The following is a 22,643-nucleotide window of genomic DNA, read 5'->3' as shown; positions in this document are numbered from 1 at the left end:
CTTCTGGTCAAGTTGTGCCACAAACTTCTCTTCTCCCCAATCCTATTCAGTACTTCCTCATTAGTTATGTGATCTACCTATCTAATCTACAGCATTCTTCTGTAGCACCACATTTCGAAGGCTTCTATTCTCTTCTTGTCCAAACTATTTATCGTCCATGTTTCACTTCCATACATGGCTACACTCCATACAAATACTTTCAAAAAAGACTTCCTGACTCTTAAATCTATACTCGATGTTAACAAATTTCTCTTCTTCAGAAACGCTTTCCTTGCCATTGCCAGTCTACATTTTATATCCTCTCTACTTCGACCACCATCAGTTATTTTGCTCCCCAAATATTAAAACTCCTTTACTACTTTAAGTGTCTCATTTCCTAATCTAATTCCCTCGGCATCACCCGACTTAATTCGACTACATTCCATTATCCTCGTTTTTCTTTTCTTGATGTTCATCTTATATCCTCCTTTCAAGACGGTATCCATTCCATTCTACTGCTCTTCCAAGTCCTTTCCTGTCTCTGACAGAATTACAATGTCATCGGCGAACCTCAAAGTTTTTATTTCTTCTCCGTGGATTTTAATACCTACCTCGAATATTTCTTCTGTTTCCTATACTGCTTACTGCTTGCTCAGTATACAGATTGAATAACAACCCTGTCTCACTCCCTTCCCAACCACTGCTTCCCTTTCATGTCCCTCGTCTCTTATATCTGCCATATGGGGTCTGTACAAATTGTAAATAGCCTTTCGATCCCTGTATTTTACTCCTGCCACCTTCAGAATTTGAAAGAGAGTATTCCAGTCAACATTGTCAAAAGCTTTCTCTAAGTATGCAAATGCTAGAAACGTAGGTTTGCCTTTCCTTAATCTAGCTTCTAAGATAAGTTGTAGCATCAGTATTGCCTCACGTGTTCCAATATTTCTACGGAATCCAAACTGATCTTCCCCGAGGTCGGCTTCTACTAGTTTTTCCATTGGTCTGTAAAGAATTCGCGTTAGTATTTTGCAGCAGTGACTATAATGTAAAAAAGAAAAATACTTGTTTCCTGTGCGCATTTCTAGTGCATTTGACACGTTCCACATCATAACGGTTTTCCGTGCTATTGATCAATGGAACACGTAACTAACTAACTAACCCTGTATATCAGAATTTTTCAGAATGAGTCTCCCACCCTGAAACGGAGTGCACACTGTTTTGAAACTTGATTCAAATGGTTCAAATGGCTCTGAGCACTATGGGACTCAACATCTGAGGTCATCAGTCCCCTAGAACTTAGAACTACTTAAACCTAACTAACCTAAGGACATCATACACATCCATGCCGAGGCAGGATTCGAACCTGCGACCGTAGCAGTCCCGCGGGTCCGGACTGAAGCGCCTAGTACCGCACGGCCACCATGGCCGGCCTGAAACTTGGTACAAAGCTGGACTGGCATTTGACCACGAATCCGGGTTCGAATCCCAGATCGGCACCCAGTTTTAATCTGCCAGAAAGTTTTAAAATCAGAATTTTTACACGGAAATTGTTTCACCAAACAATTGTAGCCGAGATTTCTCAGGTCGATATACGTCAGCCTTGGTGTGTGTCTGTAGCAGAAATAGGTGGGAGGCGCGCATCATTTGCTGGCAGTGCAGAATCCGAAGCAGGTAGGCGTAGAGGGACCCGGGTACGGGACAAACCGGACAGGCGACTTTCCCTTCGCCCGCTACACAGCCGCCGGGGCTCCTTGGTCCTCCCTCGCCCTCCTGCGCCGTTACCACAGAATTCTGGATGTTCGGGCGATACGCGAATTGCTGCCAGGTGCGCTACCATCGACCACTGCATGAATGATCTAGCCTAATACAAATAAATCATCGTTATTAACCCTTTCACGCTCTTCCGCTGCCGGCCGGAGTGGCCGTGCGGTTCTAGGCGCTACAGTCTGGAACCGCGAGACAGCTACGGTCGCAGGTTCGAATCCTGCCTCGGGCATGGATGTGTGTGATGTCCTTAGATTAGTTAGGGTTAAGTAGTTCTAAGTTCTAGGGGACTGATGACCACAGATGTTAAGTCCCATAGTGCTCAGAGCCATTTGAACCATTTGAACTTAGCGATTATATCCTTTCTTTTTCATATACATTGGCAGCTTAATTTTGAAAATCGTATTTGTTTTACCGAAACTACTCAGCCATATTTACTCTTCCGTTTATTTCATTTCCTACTCATATACTCATTGCTTTCAGGTGCCCTAAATGCAAAAACTCTACCTCCCGATTCTCTTACTTCTTTGTTAATTTGTGCTGTTTTCTTTTCTGATAAGTTAAGGTACACTATTGTAGTCTTATTATAATTGATTTCAGGACTCTTTTCAGTCTTGCTCTATCAACTCTTAAGTCGTTGTTCGAGTTGATCTGCTCTAGGGTTTAGCAAACAACGTGAATAGCAAAACGTGGGTGGTACAAGCATGTTTCATTAATACGTTTTCTCTCTCTCCGTTTTGCAGTTTAAGGTCAAAGATCCTTCTTGAGGACTAATGAGAATAGTTTTGGCGGCAAGATTGTTCCCTGCCTGTCCCGTTTGATAACTGAAGCTATAACATTAACGTAAGTATTTTTTGGTGTATGAACACAGGTTGAATCAGTGCCTTGTCTCCCGTGGGCTGTCAGTACAGACTTCGTTGAAATTGAGCCAAAAGCTTTCTCAAAATTTATAATTCGCGGACAAAATGGTAACTCCTTTCTGTCTTATGACTTCTTTCAAAACTTGCAAGCAGATATAACTCAAATTTTGTCACTACACTCTGACCGTTCAAATGAATCCTAGTTATCAAACTGCATGGCAACAAATCACAATGGCATTCTGAAACATTTCTACCATAATGTGGGTGGAAATCAGTAGAAATATACAAAAATCGGAACTAGCCATTGTGTTCCAGACAAATGGTCCTACAACATAAATCGATAAATATAAGTCATTCAGAACAAATAGATAGATATCTAGCGATCACAGGCCCTGCAGACCACGCGCTGCTTCCACAAACTGCCTCCATTCCTTCCTGTTTTTTGCCCTGTTCCTCCAGATGTCTTCAATTCCCAGGGCTGCTAGGTCTTTCGCTAGGTCGTCCATCCAGCACTCTCTTGGTCGTCCAATGGGTCGTTTGGTGTTTGGCTTCCCTTCCAGTGCTATCTTCGCCTGTCTTCCATCTGGCATACGGGCTACATGGCCCACCCATTGTATTCTTTTGCTCTTTATCTTCTGTAGGATAGCTGGTTGTCGCATCAGAAGGTAGATTTCATCGTTTTTCCTCCTCCTCCATTCTCCGTTATCTAAAACTGGTCCCCATATCTTCCTCATTACTCTTCTTTCAAATATTAATAGTTTCGGAACAAATTGCATCATTTATTGTAAACACGAGGCGGAAATACCATTCGCACTTGTATAACACTTACTTAAGCATTATAAGAAAAGTAGGAACTCTTCAGCAGATTTTAACTTTGAATAGCCTTCCAAAAGAACTTAAAAAGTGATTGTTAAACCACAACTATTTAAATCGAAGCTAAAATGTTTCATTGTGGCAAACTCCTATTCTCTTAAGTAGTTCGTCGTAGCAGATAAGAATTTTTCCCTGTAATGTGTTATTTGTTCATATACTCTCTCACACTTCTTTTCTGTTTCATTAATACTTTAATTTTGCTCTTTATGAATTTTATAATTAGCTTTCTGTAAAATATTAGTGATTTCATAATCAAGTAAGTAATTATGGTTCGCATGGGCCCGCGGAATCTGGCGGATTCATGAAGAAAATAAAAAATAACGTAGTACAGTTGTTCATTCCATGAGCATGGTTTATTGGCCAACCTGTGGCGCTGTCTTCCGGTGGTCACAGGCTGTATTTCGAATCGCATCTACACGCGGCACTTCTCGCAAGGCATGGAAAGACACAGACAGGAATCTCCAGAGCAAGCAGAATGGTCCACCTCGCATATGCTGTTGTCAGACAAACACTACTTCTATTTGTTCACTTGAGGAATAGTCTTCCAATGTTCCTATGATAGTACCTGAAGAAACATAATGGTTGTCTTTCATGATTAAGTTTAATTTATCCAGTCACTTTCGTACTGAACATTTCTTTCTCTCATATGTGGCACGTGACTAGTTCTCTTGCAGTCCGCTTCAGTGCGGATGGAGTTGTCATGTACGAACCTCAACAACAGCCACTCGCAAGAGCAGTTCCGTACATGTCGACCATATCATCAACTTCATACTTTCAGACGTATAAAGCACTCCGTTAAAACTTTAAGCTGCCCACACCCCTTTTATTAGACAAAAAATCGCTCCAGTCCCCCAATTCCGCATAAGATTTTCAGAAAGTTTCCCTTTGTTGTACGGCAGGTTATCGCAAATTGAAAACCTCTGCCAGATATTTCCACGTGAGACCCTTCGTGCCCCAATCCCAGTTCTCTGGGATCTGTCTGAGGAGATGGAAACTTAATGATAGGTCGATATCTTAACGCGCCCGCATACTGATTCATTTGAGCGAAAGAGGCTGTGATCTGGAGAAAGAAATTGGGCATCTAATTCAAATTCCATTGTCCCTCTTTTACAGACACATGTCACACGAGAGACGACACTTATTTAATTGAATTAAATTACTAATTGGTCTTCTGTCTCTCCCTCCTCCTCTCAACAAGAAAAAAAAAGAAATATATACGCTTACTAATCGTTGAGATTTCTGATGTCAGATACAAAACTCATGAAGTGTTCGTAAGTAGCGTTTTGCGGTACACGAAAATCAGAACAAAACTGGCACGAATGTACTGCTGAACTTGCTACGAACTATTATTATTTATTCCTGATATCGTGTCACTTTTGAAGATAAGCAGATATGTGATAAATACAAAATTTATTTAAGAGAACTGAATTGGTTTTGTTTGTTGACAAATCCTTCTATCCTATAGATGTTTAATGTGTTGATACGAATCATTGCTAAATCTTTCATGTATGTTATATGTATCAATAAGATAAGCACATCAGAGTTAGTACATAAAACGGAATATTAAACAATCGCTGAAGTGGGTCCTGAGATCTTGCTTCGTCTTTCCTTCGTGTGTCCTCAGTCACGAAAGCAATGCGGAAGTCTGCAGCCAAAACTGACCTACGTCCTCGTGCCCCATTTGTCGACGAGAGGCCACCCGTAAGGAAGGCAAACATTTAACAAGAAGAGATTATAATTATTACCCGCCAGTTCTTAGTTGTTAATATACAGCTCGTAATCCTACAGTCTATAAATAAAAATTCAAACGTTTGTTGAAAATCTTAAATCTTCAAAGCTCTTCACCGATTGGTTCAAATGGCTCTGAGCACTATGGGACTTAACTGCTGTGGTCATCAGTCCCCTAGAACTTAGAACTACTTAAACCTAACTAACCTAAGAACATCACACACATCCGTGCCCGAGGCAGGATTCGAACCTGCGACCGTAGCTGTCTCGCGATTCCAGACTGTAGTGCCTAGAACCGCACGGCCACTCCGGCCGGCTTTCACCGATTGCGTTGACATTTTGACACAATATTCCATTAGAATACGCACGTGTTTTTATATACCTACTGGTGCGCCGTCTGTTGGACGTATATAATGTATATATAACAGGGAAACATTGTTAGCAAAAATCTCGAAAATGTTCCTACCTGGCTTACTTCAGATACATACACGGTGCTCTAATAAACACCCGGGCTGACATAAACTAAAGCTTGAAAAGTTTTTGAACGATTTACTTCAAATTTTTACACGATACTCTAATAAACAGTCAGACTGACACAGACCATACATTTTTGAGCAAAAATGTACAGGATTTCTGTTAAAACCAACTGAGAGAAGGAAAATTCTGTGCTGTGAAAATGAGCGTTTTCGTTTTCATTTCCGCAGTTTTCATCTTGACAGCAGGTCGTTTAAACGTGTCTATTTGTTTTTCTTATACATAATTTTAAACAAAAATGGTACACATAAGAACGTGGTGTTTTATTTTCCTCCTGGCATTCGGTTTTAACAGAATACGGAAACGTTGTATTTAGGGATTGCTGAGATTTAATTACAATGCTATTACTATGGAATCTGGATCGTCCGAAAGTTTGTAATTCTACGCCTTCGCAGATTAAAACTATGCGAAAAATGTCATTGAAGCCACTATCCTCACAGATCCAGCAGGTGGAGAGCTCTCTCTCATACCCTGCAACCAACGATCCCAACCGATTTAAGCATTCATTCCATGCGACTTAGATTAGCAATCAAGGTTTCGTTCGCAATGACTGTAGACAAGGGGCCAAGTTCAGAAAGAGGGGGGGGGGGGGGGGGGGGGGATAGGAGATGGATGAAGATGGGGTGGACGTAGATATGGGGAAGGGGGAGATGGAGAGAGGGAGAGGGAAGGACGAGATGGAATGAGAGAGGGGTAGGATGAGGAGATGAACAGAGAGGAGGAGGATGCGGAGATGGGGAGAGAGAGAAGCGAGAAGGAGATTGGGACTTATATCCAATTCCCATACGTATTTAGCTTGCGAAGCATTGCCGGCTTAGATAGTAATATAACAATAATAAATAACAAGAGTCGAACTCACTGATATCCTTTCTTAACGTTGCAGAAAGTTAGTACAACAAACTGACTTCTGTTTTTCCTACATGAAACTGCTGATAATGATTGTTAGTTACATACGAACTACCATGTAAAGTTACCAGAATCAATCAATTTTCGAATATTCGTATATAATAGAGGCTATCGAGACGAATCCAACGATGTGTAACTCTAAGGTCTTTGAAGGCTAACGGAGGTCAAAAAGGTGGCAAGAACGTACATCCTCAGAAGGTGTTCTAAGTGATGGCCATTGGTATAAATGCAGTGCTGCAATCTTCTTCTCATAGATTGAGTGGCATTCCTTACCACATCGGCACTTATCGAAGCACATGCTCTGACGATTCTCTCTCGCTCATTTTCAGATGTAGTTGGAAGGTCTTTATAAACAATGTGTTTTGCGAATCCCCACAAGAAAATATCCAGAGGCGTCAAGTCAGGCGTATGAGTCGACCATGTCACATCTCCGCGTCCAATCCAACGATTTGGGAATTGTCTCTGCAACTCATTTCTAACCGTCAGCGAAATAGGTGCCAGACACCCATCTCGTTGATACCACATTCTGTTCATTGTTCCTAAAGGTATTTCTTCCAATAACAGACCTAAAGTTTGTTGCAGGAATGTGGTGTACTTCCTACCATTAAGATTTCCTTCGATGAATTAGGGGCCTATAATTCTGTCCTCCAGAATCCCACACCATACATTCACCGGCCACAATTTTTGGTGTGCAACTTGCCCCAGCCAACATGCATTTTCAGTTTCCCAATAATGCATGATATGCAAATTAACATTTCCATGGTTCGTGAATGTAGCTTCGTCAGTAAATCACATCAAATCAATAAATGTGTCATCCCTCTCAATCTGATGTTGAGCCGATCGGCACAATTCAATGCGACGCATACAATCCGTACCAGTGGAGACTGATATGGTAAGGATGATATTAAATGGCGATGCAGAACAACACTATTCTGAGGAATGCCAGATTCTCTTGCGATTTGACGCGAGGTAACACAAGGATCGCGAGCCACAGTGGGTAGAGTACAAATTTCCGTTTCCTCGTTAGTAACGTTCCTTTGCCGGATATGTTTCCGATGCGTTAAAGATCTAGTTGTTTTCAATTTATCGTACACATAATTAAATGTACGACGTGTAGTTTGAGTACGTTGATGGTATCCTTCAGCGTATTAGCCTCTAGCTCTCACTGAATTTCGTCGGCATTTTCCGTAAATGAGAAGCAAATCGACTTGTTCTTCGAAGGAATTCGATGCATATTTAGTATTTGCACGACATACGAGAGAGAATTGTCAGAGCATCTGCTTAGATAAGTGCCGAAGTGATAAGGAATACCACTCAATGCATGATAAGAAGATTGCAGGACAGCATTGACACCAGTGATCATCACTTCGAACACCTTCTGTAAATGAACGTTCGTGCCACCTTTTTGATCTTGGTTAACCTTCAAAGACCTTACTGTTACACATCATTGGATTCGTCACGATAGCAGCTATCAGAAAATAATTACCAAACTACAGAATTCCATTAAAAAAAAGTTGACCTTCATATCTGTGACGCTACCCCACCTAGCAACAAAAAACCAACGTCATGATATGGCCCCCGTTGTCCCAAGCAACTTTTGTCCCACAAACTTTTCAGCTATTATCATACTTTCGGAGTTATTCTATGTGGCAATAGTTAGTGCCTCACCCTGTATATATACATATCAATTATTAGAGAGAGGGTGCACAAACGGACACAGCTTTACATGTGGGACAGCCGTCCCCAGGGTTGCGTGGGAGATGGCGTTGGCTGGCGTCCAGGAGCAGTTGGCATCTTTCTTTCAAGTAGTGTGGATGCAGTTTCGGTTATAATGCGAAACGGTGTTTGTTCTCGGCTGATAACCTTTGGCTGGTATCTGAAATCGTCTTCTTTCCATTGTGTTCATTTAAAGTAATTACATAGTCATACCAGGAAAGCAGAATCCTAAGTTACTTTTAGAAACACGTCTTCAGTCACGGACTTAATTATGTTACATGTGACGGTAGTCATCTTGCTTAGGTGGGGTTGGTGTAAATAGTGGCCACTATTTAAACAGCGCAGTATTCCCTGGGGATTTCAGATGCAGTTTCTCCATTCCACGTTTCTCCTGTCCCTAATATTAAGAAGAGAAACACCACTCGAGGATCCAAAGCAGCGAGTGGGAACCTCATCACTGGAATGCTTTAAGTTGAACAAGCCGCTTGACAAAAGCGCAGTCAAAGAGGCTTCAACCGATGCATGAGTCTTTCCGTGGTTGGAGGCCCGCTAGGGGCAGGATTGGGAAGATCAAAGGCCTTCATAAAAAAGAAAAATACAACCCACGGAACGATAAGATTCTTCATCAGTCTTCCACGACTCTCCTCTTGTAGCCAGTAATAATGACCTGGATACCAGTGATGTAGACACACCAGACAACATGTTTTGTGACGAAAAACTCTCTCAAGATGCGGAGGAATTCAGGTTAAGTGTGTGAGAACACCAACGATTGCACCGGGGCTGAAATAGCAGTTTACTTTTGAAGTTTCTGTAAATAATTTTTTGAATTGACGTTCTTTGTAAATTAGTATACCGTTTTTGTCGCTTTATCCAGTTTTATCAACACATTTGAAAAGATTTTTGTGACTTTTTGGGAAGGATCCACATTTGCACAGCATTCTTTTAATGCTATTTTGCGAGTTGTTTGCGAAACTTCTTTTTCAAATATAAATAATTGATATTAATTATCGTTTTTCCTCGTATCTTTTGTAAACTTGTTATAGTTTTTAATGAAAGTCAAAACGCTAGAATTTTTCCGAAATAAAGTGTCTCTGAGTCAGAAACCAAATAAGTACCCCATATTTGCACTTTCTCCACTATAATGTTGCGTGTAAGAGGACAGTAATTCGAATGTTTCTTTGCATAAAATTTCACAACCTCCAGAAAATGCTTGTAAGTGTTTTGCGGAATACAGAAGTATTGTACATAAGAACCTTGGAGCCAAGAGCGGAAAATGTTTGTATGAACCGGTATAATAATTATTTTCGTAAAACAATTTCGTAATTATGACTAAGGTCCATACTGCATACTGCATCTGAAGCTCTGTACTGGATTTCGAAAGGAAAGAAGGAAATTACGGTTTAACGTCAGGCCAGCGACCAGGTCATAGGAGCTTAATAGGAAGTTAGGCAATTAAGAAGGCTACAAGAAAAGAAAAAAATCTGTACGGCTAAGTGGATTTAAACTCCATGTGATCTTGAATGTGAATGTAATATCGCGAACACTCCACGATAACGTTCGGAAAAGAAGATTAAATTCTAACGTCTCTTCGACGACCAGGCGAGTTGAGACGGAGCTTACGCTCGGACTGATGAAGGATAAGAAAAGAGTAGTCCCGTCATCGGCCTAAAATAATTTGGGGAAACTATGGTAAATTTTAATCCTGATGACCGGACGGAGATATGAACCGTAGTAGACCACCCCACTGTGCCACTTCTCTAGATAGCTAGATAAGTAGACCTACAGAATTTATGACATATAATATACTGTTCAAATGAATTACTCAAACAGAAAACGCAATAAAGAGAGAGGACAAAGATCGACAGATACAATTTATGATTGGATTAAATTAATTTTAATGAAGTGAATGGAGTCTGGCGCAAGTTTTCATTTGTTACTAAATGTTCGTTACACTACAGGTTCAGTATTTTATCCATCTTCCGTAACTTTGGTTGTATTCATTGAAATAATCAACAACCAGTTGCACAAAAGAAATTTTATTTCCTTAACCGGTTTCAGGTACTTAGAGCCCTTCTTCAGAAGGCTGTACAGAAAAATATACCTCAAATAAGTAGAAGTTAGACAAGAATATTAAAACTTAGGAACGAAATATTTAAATTTAAAAAAAGAACAAAAAATGGTACACACTTGTAACTATAGCATTATTTGCGAGTGTCAAAAATAATATACATGCTGTGTGTTGCTGTGGCCCTTGAAAAATACAAGCACTACATGAAATACAGTAATGAATCCATTAATACAAAAAGAGTTCGTAAATGATTACGCGTGGTTCATAGTGTCTGAACAAAAGTGGTACAAGGAAGCCAAACAACAAACGCAGACATCATTATTTTATTCATCATTAGGTTGTAATGTATTACTTATTATGTTGCTTATGCGCCGTTACATTCTTGTTTATGCTCTATGACAGCGATGGTTGTGTAAGGTTTTGTTTTACTATTTTATCGTACTTCTACTCCCATCAGGAGACTAACCTTGTTAATTCTGGCACGATGTCTGTACTTGTACTTTGGCTTCCTTATACCATTTTTGTACAGGCACTATGGACCACATGAAAGCATTTACGAGCTCTATTTGTATTAATTGATTCATTATTGTATTACGTGTGGTTCTTGTACTTTTCTTAGGACCACAGCAGTATATTCCATGCATCTTATTTATGACTCTCGCATATAATGTGATGGTTATAAGTATATACAATTTTTTATCTTTAAATGTTTAGAATTTAATATTCTTACCTAACTTCTACTTATTTGTGGTATACTTCTCTGTGTAGTCTTCTGAAGAAGAGCACTAAATGCCTGAAACTGGTTAGGGAAATAATTTTTTTGTCATCATTTACGAGCTCTATTTGTATTAATTGATTCATTATTGTATTACGTGTGGTTCTTGTACTTTTCTTAGGACCACAGCAGTATATTCCATGCATCTTATTTATGACTCTCGCATATAATGTGATGGTTATAAGTATATACAATTTTTTATCTTTAAATGTTTAGAATTTAATATTCTTACCTAACTTCTACTTATTTGTGGTATACTTCTCTGTGTAGTCTTCTGAAGAAGAGCACTAAATGCCTGAAACTGGTTAGGGAAATAATTTTTTTGTCATCTGGTTGCCGATTATTTCCGTAAATTACCGACTCGGTATTTCAAACCAGTTTTATCATATCATCCCCACATAATCTATTCCCCCAGTCGCGCTGTTACCACACTCACTGTGGGAGAACCTCTGGTCATGATCTTCGGAAGTAATAGGAGGGTTTCATTACGGTTCATCACGTTTTCTTCACTTCTAGTTGAACATTTACACAGAGACCAAACTGGGAAGTATGAAATTGCTGGAATATCTCGAATTATCGCTCTCGACCGCCGTCAGATGATTCGTTGAGGCAAACGCCTCAGGACAAAACAAGCGCTTTGACTACGTACCTGGATGATGCACTGGAGATGCTTTCCAGTCGCAAGGAGAACATCCTATGAAACGAGGAGTGTGCTGCGTCCACGTATGATCTCAGGTACAGCACATAGTGGAGTGTTTTCATGAGGCGCCAGCTTAGCGCTGAAGCGCTGCTGTAGCAGTGTAGCGAGAACGAAGCAGGAACTTTTAGCCCGTCGTCTTCCAGCTCGTCCGCTCGAATATCAGCGCTCGGTTCTTATCGCAGAGGTCCGCGACAAGAAAACCGCTAAGGCCTCCTCTCCTAGCTACTGTGCACACACCAGAAGGACCTCACAACAGAGTGAATAACTGCAACGATAAGCCGGAACTCAAAGGGTAAGTTTGACTAGGCGAATCGTCTATGCTGCAGCCTTTCTTCCTTGCTTCCGTTCGAAGGAAGTACATTTGTGTGACTCATAGATGAGAAAACAAATACTGCATAGCTGGCACCGTAAAGCACAGGAAAAGCCATCGAGGCTGTACACCCATCCAACGTCACAGTGGCATACATGTATCTCACAAAGCATGCAGTACATCATTATCGACAGAACGGTGAAACAAAGACCCTCTAGTTCTATACTATTGCTCTAATTTTTTCCACCCAATTCGGTTAACGTCGATTTTATGCAAAATTCTTGGGCATATTCGAAGTTCGAATGTAGTACACTTCCTTCAACTGAAAAGCTTTTGTCCTTTTGGACGATACCGTGCAAATTATGCAATGAAGAACAACAAGCAGATTCCATATTCATATATTTCCGGAAAGCATTTTGCCACAATGCAGCACTGCAGACTGTTAACAAAGCCTCCAGTATACGGAATAGAGTCTGCGCTATATGAGTGGCTCGAGGATTTTTAAGTACCTGTAACAGAACCTAGTGTCCGCTGCTCGTGGTCCCGCGGTAGCGTTCTCGCTTCCCGAGCACGGGGTCCCGGGTTCACTCACCACAAGACGAACGTGTGCAGTGATAGTGAACAAGTGCCACACAAAAGATAAAGTGCTTTCTCTTCTCGCATCAATAGTGAAGTACAGTAGTATAAAGTGTTTCTTCTTAGTGAAATCAGTGACACAAAGTGCTTCTCACCAAACATCTGTCATGCTCGCAGCCAAAACAGTGTCAAATGTATGCACAGTAGTACTACCAGTTTTTTTTTTAATTAACTTTTCTTCCATTACTTGTACTATACTGACTAGGAAACAAGCATTACTTAGTGGAAAGTGCCAACTACTCATTATTATTATTATATATTTTTTTAATGATTTCCTTTACTTTGTGTCTATAAAATTCTATTGATTACTCACACTCTCCTTTCTGCTTCTCTTAAGTAATATGACAAAATTTTCTCTCTTCTTCAATTTAGGTATATTCTGTAGTATGTGTAAAAAAGTTTCTTCCACTTCTGCTCCACCTATCATGGTGACGTTTCCCTCATACTGTCCCACTAACAGTGTAACTAGAGGAAGAAATTAAACCAGAATACACACTGTGCCTGTGGCATCACAAGTGCATCACATACAGAAACATAAACTCAAAATCAATGCATCGATGCCAAATAGAAACCTGTTATGCCTGTCCTGCAATGTCTACCCCCCCCCCCCCCCCCCCAAAAAAAAAGAGAGACGACAAATGGCCATGTAAAAGGGTTTAAGGAACAACAATAAGAGAAAAACGAAAATATATAAAATGACAGTAATATTAACCAACACTAGGAATATAATAGGTAAATAGAATAAAATGTCTTTTTTAATGTATCGTTGTTAATATATTTAAATAAATATATATGGTTACAAAAAAAAAGGTTCCATCTCCGGCGGGGTCAGGGATTTTTCCTGCCTCGAGACAACTGGGTGTTGTTGTGTCGTCTTCATCATCATTCATCCCCATTACGGTCGGAGGAAGGCAACGGCAAACAACCTCCACTAGGACGTTGCCTAGTAAAGCGGTGCGTGTCTCCCGCATCGTTCCCCTACGTTCTGTAAAGAAGCATGGGACTTCATTTCCATTTCAATAGAACCTAGTAGATCGTGTTGGAGGTCGACTGTTCATCAGACATAGGGGTATTGTCAGGAGTGGCCCAAGGAAGTGCGATAGTACCGCTGTAATTCTCTGTATCGGAGGTCTATTCGGAAAATTCCGACACTTTTTCTACGCTTACCTTTTACTTATTGCGTATGGCCTCCTTCGAAATGGTCTCCACAATTGCTTCAACGCTCCCAAAGCCGTTTCCACTTCCGGAAGCAGTTTAGGTATGCTTCTTGCTGGATCGTGCGAAGCACCGTCCGCGAATTATCTTTTATCTCCTCTATGGTTGGAAATCTTCGTTTCTTCAGTGGGTTTCCAGCTTTGGAAACCACTCCAGATCTGGAGGGTATGGAGGATGAGGAAACACAGTGATTTTGTTTTCAGTTCAATAGTCACGCACCAGTAGGGATTAATGTTCGTGGTGCGTTATCATGAAGCAAGATCCGCGAATTGTTCTCGCCACATTTCAGGCCGTTTCCTTCTCACATTTTCTCGCAGGCGTCACAACACGTCCCGACAGTACCATCGATTAAGTTTGTCTCTGTGGCACGAATTCATGATGAACTAATCCTTCGAAGTCAAAGAAGACTATCAGGAAGGCCTTGTCTTTTTACCTGACCTGACCTGAAGGATTTTTTTTTTTCGTCTTGGTGAACCTTTCCTGACGTATTATGAAGATTGAACGGTTTAAACGCTCATCACCGTAGGTTTCCTGCATCATTTGGTGTGTCACTGTAAAGGTTTTCTTGAGATTCACACAAAATTTAATGCAGACCCGTTGCTCCTCTGACTCTCTCGAAAGTTGCAAACTGTTGCGACACAACGTTCTGCTCAATACAGAACTGAACGATAGCTAACAGACATACAACAATGAAACTTCCGGCAGTTACACATTAAACACAGGCGTGTGCAGGGATGTCAACCGCGTCTCGCTCCAACACATCTTTGGTGCGAAATTACAAATGTTCCGGAATTTTTTAAACAGACCTTGTACATAAAAGGTCTCCCGCGTGGGATGAGCAACTACCTGCGACTGGTTGCTGGTGATGCCGTAGCTTATGGCAAAGTGTCATCTTTGGGTAACTATAGGAGGGTACAGGATGATTTGAATACAATTTCTATTTGGTGTGCTGAGTGGCAGCATGCTCCAAATATGAGATAATGTAAATTAAAGCAGCTGAATGGGAAAACAGCCCTGTAATGTTCGAATAGTGGCAAAGCGTTTAGAAAAGTTAGGAGCTCATAAGGTCGGTTGTAGGGAAGGCAAATTGTCGAATTCCCTTTCTTGGGAGAGTTTTAGGAAAGAGTAACCCATCTATAAAGGAGTCTGCGCATAGAACACTTGTGCGACTCACACTCCAGTACTGCTCGAGTGTTTGGGATCCCCAGCGGGTCGGATTAAAGGAAGACATCGAAGCCGGGCTGCTAGATTTGTTACCGGTAGATTTGATCAACAAGTGAGTATTACAGGAATGTTCCGTGAACTTAGGTGGGGAGCCCTGGAAGGAAGAAGACGTTCTTATCGCGAAATACTGTCAAGGAAATTAGAAACTGCCGACATTTTGCTTAAGGACCGCTTAGACAAGACAAGAGAAATTAGAGCTCGTACGGAGGAGTATAAGCAGTCGTATTTTCCTCTCTCCGTTTGCGAGTGAGACAGGAAGGGGTTCAAATGGCTCTGAGCACTATGGGACTTAACATCTTAGGTCATCAGTCCCCTAGACTTAGAACTACTTAAACCTAACTAACCTAAAGACATCACACACATTCATGCCCGAGGCAGGATTCGAACCAGTGACCATAGTAGCAGCGCGGTTCCGGACTCGTCCACAGCGGCACAGGAAAGGGAACAATTAGTAGTGGTACAAGGAACCTTCCGTCATGCGCCGTATGATAGCTTGTGGAGCATGTATGCAGATGCAGATGTAGATGCTACACGTGTGCCCACTCCTGTCCTCATATCTTCATGCTACCTACAGTAATCGTAAGACTCAAGCCTCACGTCCTGCAAGTTAGGTCGTCGCAAGACAACGATTCGTACGTCTTCCTGTACTTAGATCTTCTTCTTAGTCCAGAGTCCTTAGTGATTCGCTTGTTTGGCTTAATGGGGATATGAATTTCATGCGGTTAATGCCTATGAGATCTGGACGTATGGTAAGTTCGCATTTGTTCTTGATCTTATTGTTCACCTAGGTTTTATGCATTATTTTCTAAATCTGGGGAGTTCGTTGTCTGGTCATGAAGTCGTACCCACTGTGTGGGCCTCCATTCTCCTGAAATTATTCCCATTCTCTCCTTCACGTGAACACTCACTCTAGCCGCATGGTTACTATTTTGAGCTAGCAGTAGCGCCACCATCTATTGTTCAAAGAACTTAGAACTAACCACTGGGAGAGTGATCAAGAATTTCCTTCCGTGTTTTGCTCTTTGTCACATATTACGCACTCCACTGAGAAATGCACAATGTCCTCTTAACAATCCTGTTATCACAATTCGGTTACTCACTTTACCGGGTTTTCCGTCTTGTTAGCAGTTTCTCTGACGTGCTCCAGTGCTCACAGCAGTGGGGATACACGATCACAGTCCTTAATGTACCACTGAAGGGAAAAGTCACAATACGTTAGGTCGGACGACCTGGGCGGAGAAGGAATTAGAGTCACATCATCGTCACCGTTACGCCCAATCCAGTGATGCGGAAGTTCGTCGTTTAGGTAGCGACGAACATCGATGCTAGTTCGCCTCGGTAGCTGCGCGGTCAGCGCACTGGATTGCCTGCCGAAGGGTTCCGGGTTTGACCCCCGATCGCGTCGGAGATTTTCACCTCTCGCGGACTGGGTGTTGTGTCGTCCTTACGTTCCTATCGTCATAACTGACATTCCACAGTTGATAAGGCTGTATGGAAACGTCCTGAATGCCAATAAATATTATTTTTTTAAAATCGATACTCCAGTGAGGGTGTGGCCTGTCTTGAAGGAAGATGAAAGTCTCGTAATCAGCAATCCGTTGTGAAAACAACCGCATCTGGAACATATTAAGACAGGAGGTACCAGTTATAGGAGAAAAACGACCTATACAGCCTCTTCTGTTCCACTGCACAGAAAACATTAACCTCGGTGAATCGCGTTCATGCGCCACAATTTAATGACGACGTTCAGTGCCCCAAGTTTTCACGTTGTGGCGATTAACGTTACCAGATAAATGGAATGTTGGTCCATTGCAAGCTTGGAATCTAAATGTTCTTTTCGTTTGCCTCTGTGGCTGTAGTTTTGTCACCAGGGTGCGACGGTGAATCCGTATTTCGCTTACAGTCACATAACGGCGTTACAAATGTGCATTTAATCCAGCTTCCGCCAACTAATACATAAATGTTCAAATTAACTCAGTTTAATTGTTCAGTCTAAATCGTCAAAGAGAATCAAACTTTAAATTCCTATCCACGGCTGATTTTGTTGAACGCATTTTTCTGTGATTTATAATGGGTAGAGCTCGACTATTTAATCAACAGGCCGGCCGATGTGGCCGAGCGGTTCTAGGCGCTTCAGTCTGAAACCGCGCGACCGCTACGGTCGCAGGTTCGAATCCTGCCCCGGGCATGGATGTGTGTGATGTCCTTAGGTTAGTTAGATTTAAGTAGTTCTAAGTTCTAGGGGACTGATGACCTCAGATGTTAAGTTCCATAGTGCTCGGAGCCATTTGAACCATTTTTTTTAAATCAACAGCATTAAGCCAAAATGCCATTAAGTCGTCAAGATTCACTTGGAAAAGAGCACCACCGTAAGGCGGTCGACATATGGCACTGTAAAGTACAAAGTTTATAAGAATGATATCTGGAGGCCACATGTTTCACTTCTAGTTGATGATAACTTAAACTGGAACGATCGCATAGATAATGTTGAGGGTAGAGCAAACCTAAGACTGCGATTCATTGGCAGAACACTTAGAAGGTGCAACAGGTCTACTAAAGAGACTGCTTACACCACGCTTGTCCGCCCTATTCTGGAGTATTGCGGTGCGGTGTGGCATCCGCATCAGGTACGACTGGCGGATGACTTCGAAAAAGTTCAAAGAAGGGCAGCTCGTTTTGTATTATCTCGAAATAGGAGAGATAGTGCTACAGATATGATACGTGAATTGGAGTGGCAAAAATTAAAACAAAGGCGTTTTTCGTTGCGACGGGATCTCACGAAATTTCAATTACCAGTTTTCTTCTCCGATAGCGAGAACTCACCTACATAGGGATAAATGATCATCACGATGAAGTAATAGAAATCAGGGCTCGCACGGAAAAATTTAAATGCTCGTTTTTCTCGCGAGCCGTTCGAGAGTGGAACGGTAGAGAGACAGCATGAGGGTGGTTCATTGAACCCTCTGCCAGGCTCTTTATTGTGAATAGCAGAGTAATCACATAGATGTTGCTTTTCTTTCTTTTTTCCTGTATTCTGCATGTATTTAGGATGTAAAGTGCCCATTTAGTACATGGATGAGCCCAAGTTCGTGTTAGTACACTTCTCGAACGCAGTAGAGCAGCGATTTTGCGTGGCACCAATTCCGCAAGTCGTTGTTGGTTGTTGGAGCTACTTGGCACCAGTTGTGTACCCGCAGTTCATGCAATCACTCCAAATTATGGACCGGTGGCTCGTGGGTACGAAGCTGGCACCACATGTTGTCCCAGATCTCTTCCCTGGATTTAGATCAGGCGAATTTGCTTGCCAAGACAAAAACATAAATTGTCTGTCATGTTCCTCAAACCATTGTCGCACGATTCTGGCCTATGACACGGACAATTAGCCTGCTGGAAGATGCCATCGCAGACATCAAGATGCAAGTGGTCCGCGGTAATGTTCACGCAATCCACAACAGAGATAGTGACTTCAATCACTACCACAGCTCCCGTGGTGCACAGTTGTATATCCACCATAACATAACACTGCACTCGCCACCCTGCGTGCGTGGAGTGGAGGGTGTATGGAGCAGCCGTTCTCCTGGGTGACGATGTATCCTAACACGACCATCGAAACGGTGTAACGATAAACGTGATTCACCAGGCGCCACTTTCCATTGGTCTACGGTTCAACGTCGATGATTCCATGCCCAAGGCAACCATAACTGACGATATAGGTGGGTCAATATGGTAATTTTAGGCTCTCCGCAAACGGAGCGACTCAAATGAAAAACATAGCCGATGCGAGTTGCTAAGCGGCCCACTGCGAATCTTTTCCCGTGTAGTTAAACAGGTACCCGCCAACGGCGCGAATGCATGGTGACTCACCAGTTAAATCGCTTGCGACGCGTTGCCAACCAGCTGACAGCGACTCTTGAGTCCGCGTTGCCAAGCGATCTGAGGTGCCTCGAGTCTTCGAGCACAGCTGTGTTTTATTTGATTCGAAGATGAACGAGCAGGTTGTGAGCATTAGCTTTGCGCTGGAAGTGGACAAATGTCCCACTTTACACAACTGCGAGTTCCGAGGCTAATGCAGGAGATATTTGACAAAGAAAGTGTGGTGTGAAGTGGGAAATGAATTTCATATGACACGTATGTTGTTGTATGTTAACTGGGGACCTAGAAACGACGGAGAGACTCCATCCCCGCCGCAGCCGCAGTTGTCCACAACCCCATGACGACTACCGCAGTCCACTTCACCCCTCCGTCGCCCCACACCGAACCCAGGGTTATTGTGCGGTTCGGCCCCCGGTGGACACCCCCAGGGAACGTCTCACACCAGACTAGTGTTACTCCTATGTTTGCGTGGTAGAGTAATGGTGGTGTACGCGTACGTGGAGAACTTGTTTGCGCAGCAATCGCCGACGTAGTGTAGCTGAGGGGGTATAAGGGGAACCAGCCCGCATTCGCCGAGGCAGATGGAAAACCGCCTAAAAACCATCCACAGACTGGCAGGCTCGCCGGACCTCGACACAAGTCCGTCGGACGGATTCGTGCCGGGGACCAGGCGCTCCTTCCCGCTCCAGAAAGCCGTGCGTTAGACCGCTCGGCTAACCGGGCGGGCGACGCGTATGTAGTGTATTGTACATCTACTGTTCAAAATAAAATGAAAGCAAACGTATAAAAAATATAAATAATTCTTGGAGTATTCTTTTGCGCGACTAGCAGCGTATGTCGTTCTGTAAAATTAACATTGTTAATACGAGCAGTGGAAATAGCCGAATAGCAACAGAAAAGGCTCAGATCTCCAGTACCTGTAAGCACAATCGGTCTGACATACAAATGATTTAACGTGCACAAAGCATCAGCCCACTTCCGTGTATATAAGTCTCAAGATATTTGGTTCTTTAAAATATACAACAAAAGTTTGAAATAACGTAGCCGGCCGCTGTAGCCGAGCGGTTCTAAGCGCTTCAGTCCTGAACCGCGCTGCTGCTACGGTCGCAGGTTCGAATCCTGCCTCTGGCATGGTTTTGTGTGATGTCCTTAGATTAGTTAGGTTTAAGTAGTTCTAAGTCTAGGGGACTGATGACCTCAGATGTTAAGTCTCGTAGGGCTTAGAGCCATTTGAACCATTTTGAAATAACATACAGTTTACTACAATGACTTCTTATAGCACATCCATTGAGGTTTGTACGGTACCTTATTAACAAAATAAACATAATTCCCTCCGAGAAGAAGGAAGATTTTAGTTAGCTACAAAAAATCATTACAAAACAAAGCAGCCTCTCTCCTAAGTGTACATCTAGAGAAACAAAATCAGTAAAAATCTTTATCTCATGATGACGATTACCAGTCTATAGTGGTGAGTATGTCCTCCTTACTCACGGGTGAGTTCAGTGGAAGGCATGTTCTGGATGAGGCCATCAACTGTATCTTGAGCTATGGGGTCCCACTCCTCAATGGCAGCTTCATTGAGGTCCTGAAGGTTCTCAGGTGGATTCGGACGCTCTGCAATGACCACCTTCAATAGGTCCCATGTATGCTCAATTGCAGTCATGGCTGGGGACTGTGCAGGCCAATGCATTCGGTTGATGTTGCTTCTTTGAAGATACCGAGACCTCGCATTGCCATCGACTAGGATCAAGTTGTCTTCGATTTCACGTCTGTAGGGCCATACAATCGCTTCGAGGACATCTTGGATGTATCGTGGACCAGTCAAATTGCAGTACATGGGAATTAGAGGGGTCTGTCGTCTCACCATTATTTCCACCCAGAACATTATACTCCAGCCTGCAAAGGGGTGGACTTCCTGATCGTATCGGCGTTCCTGTGTCGTCTAGGACTTCTCCAAATCCTAACATGTCTTGTGTCCGGCAGCAGACCAATCGTTGTCTCGTCAGCAAACATGAAATTACTCCATTTTGCTGTGGTCCAATGTTCACTGGTCTTCTGGAATGAAGTCCACACTGATGAAATCTTCAACGCACTGTTGCCCGGGACAAGTCATTTCCAATATTTTTGGCTGTTGATGTTGGGCGCCTGCGAGCCGACAATTGGAGGAAACGATCCTGCAATAGTGTTGTCATACGAGGACGACCACTGTGAGGTCTGTCGTTCACATTTCCCACCTCTCTGTACTTTCTTCACACCTTAAATACACCGCTTTGAGTGACATCTAACCGATGGGCTGCACTTTGCTCTGTATGGCCTGCTGAAAGTAAAGCCGCTATCTTGACTCTATCGAAGTGTTGCATGCCTCTACGTGGCATGCTACTGCAGTCGTGAACACAAACTAAATAATGCTGTTTTTTGATACTAGACTGCTCTCCGTTTGTTGCTGCGGCAGCAGTATGTTTATATGACTGGGAAACGGCCACAAGCATGTTGTAGTTGTGGTCTTCAGCCCGGAGACTGGTTTGATGCAGCTCTCCATGTCACTCTATCCTGTGCAAGCTTCTTCATCTCCCAGTAACTACTGCAACCTACATTCTTCTGAATCTGTTTAGTGTATTCATCTCTTGGTCTCCCTCAACGATTTTTACCCTCCACGCTACCCTCCAGTACTAAACTGGTGATCCCTTGATGCTTCAGAATATGCCCTACCAGCCGACCCCTTCTTCTAGTCAAGTTGTGCCACAAATTTTTCTTCTCTCCAATTCTATTCAATACCTCCTCATTACTTATGTGATCTACCATCTTCAGCATTCTTCTGTAGCACAACATTTCAAAAGCTTCTATTCTCTTCATGTCCGAACTATTTATCGTCCATGTTTCAGTTCCATACAAGGCTACATTCTACACAAATACTTTCAGAAACAACTTCCTGACACTTAAATCTATACTCAATGTTATCAAATTTCTCTTCTTCAGAAACGCTTTCCTTGCCATTGCCAGTCTACTTTTTATACCCTCTCTACTTCGACCACCATCAGTTATTTTGCTCCCCAAAATAGCATAACTCCTTTACTACTTTAAGTGCCTCATTTCCTAATCCATTTCCGGCAGCGTCACGTGATTTAGTTCGACTACATTCCATTATCCTCGTTTCGCTGTTGTTGATGTTCATCTTATATCCTCCTTTCAAGATACTGTCCATTCCGTTCAACTGCTCTTCCAGGTCCTTTGCTGTCTCTGACAGAATTACAGTGTCGTCGGCGAAGCTCAAAGTTTTTATTTCTGCTCCATGGATTTTAATTCCTACTTCGAATTTCTCTTTTGTTTCCTTCACTGCTTGCTCAATATACAGATTGAATAACATCGGGGATAGGTTACAACCCTGTCTCACTCCCTTCCCAATCACTGCTGCCCTTTCATGCCCCTCGACTCTAATAACTGCCATCTGGTTTCTGTACAAATTGTAAATAGCCTTTCGCTCC

At 42.5% G+C, this 22,643-nt stretch overlaps 1 protein-coding gene across 2 annotated transcripts in view; it reads right to left on the bottom strand.

Annotated features, from left to right (window-relative positions):
- Positions 1–22,643, bottom strand: part of LOC126272373 (G1/S-specific cyclin-E) — a 172,265-nt gene that overhangs the window by 123,801 nt on the left and 25,821 nt on the right. Inside the window, exon 1 of one of the 2 annotated variants that reach the window (XM_049975184.1) lies at positions 11,853–12,029. The exons of the other annotated variant lie outside the window; for it this stretch is intronic. The gene's annotated coding sequence lies outside the window, so the exon portion shown is untranslated. Of the gene's footprint in view, positions 1–11,852; positions 12,030–22,643 lie in introns of those variants that run through there. 2 annotated transcript variants of the gene reach the window in all.

The sequence above is a fragment of the Schistocerca gregaria genome, chromosome 5 (genome assembly GCF_023897955.1).
Source record: "Schistocerca gregaria isolate iqSchGreg1 chromosome 5, iqSchGreg1.2, whole genome shotgun sequence".
In the NCBI taxonomy this organism is placed as follows: Eukaryota; Metazoa; Arthropoda; class Insecta; order Orthoptera; family Acrididae; genus Schistocerca; species Schistocerca gregaria.
Note: the sequence above shows the minus strand (reverse complement) of the source record. Positions and strands in the feature narration are given on the sequence as shown.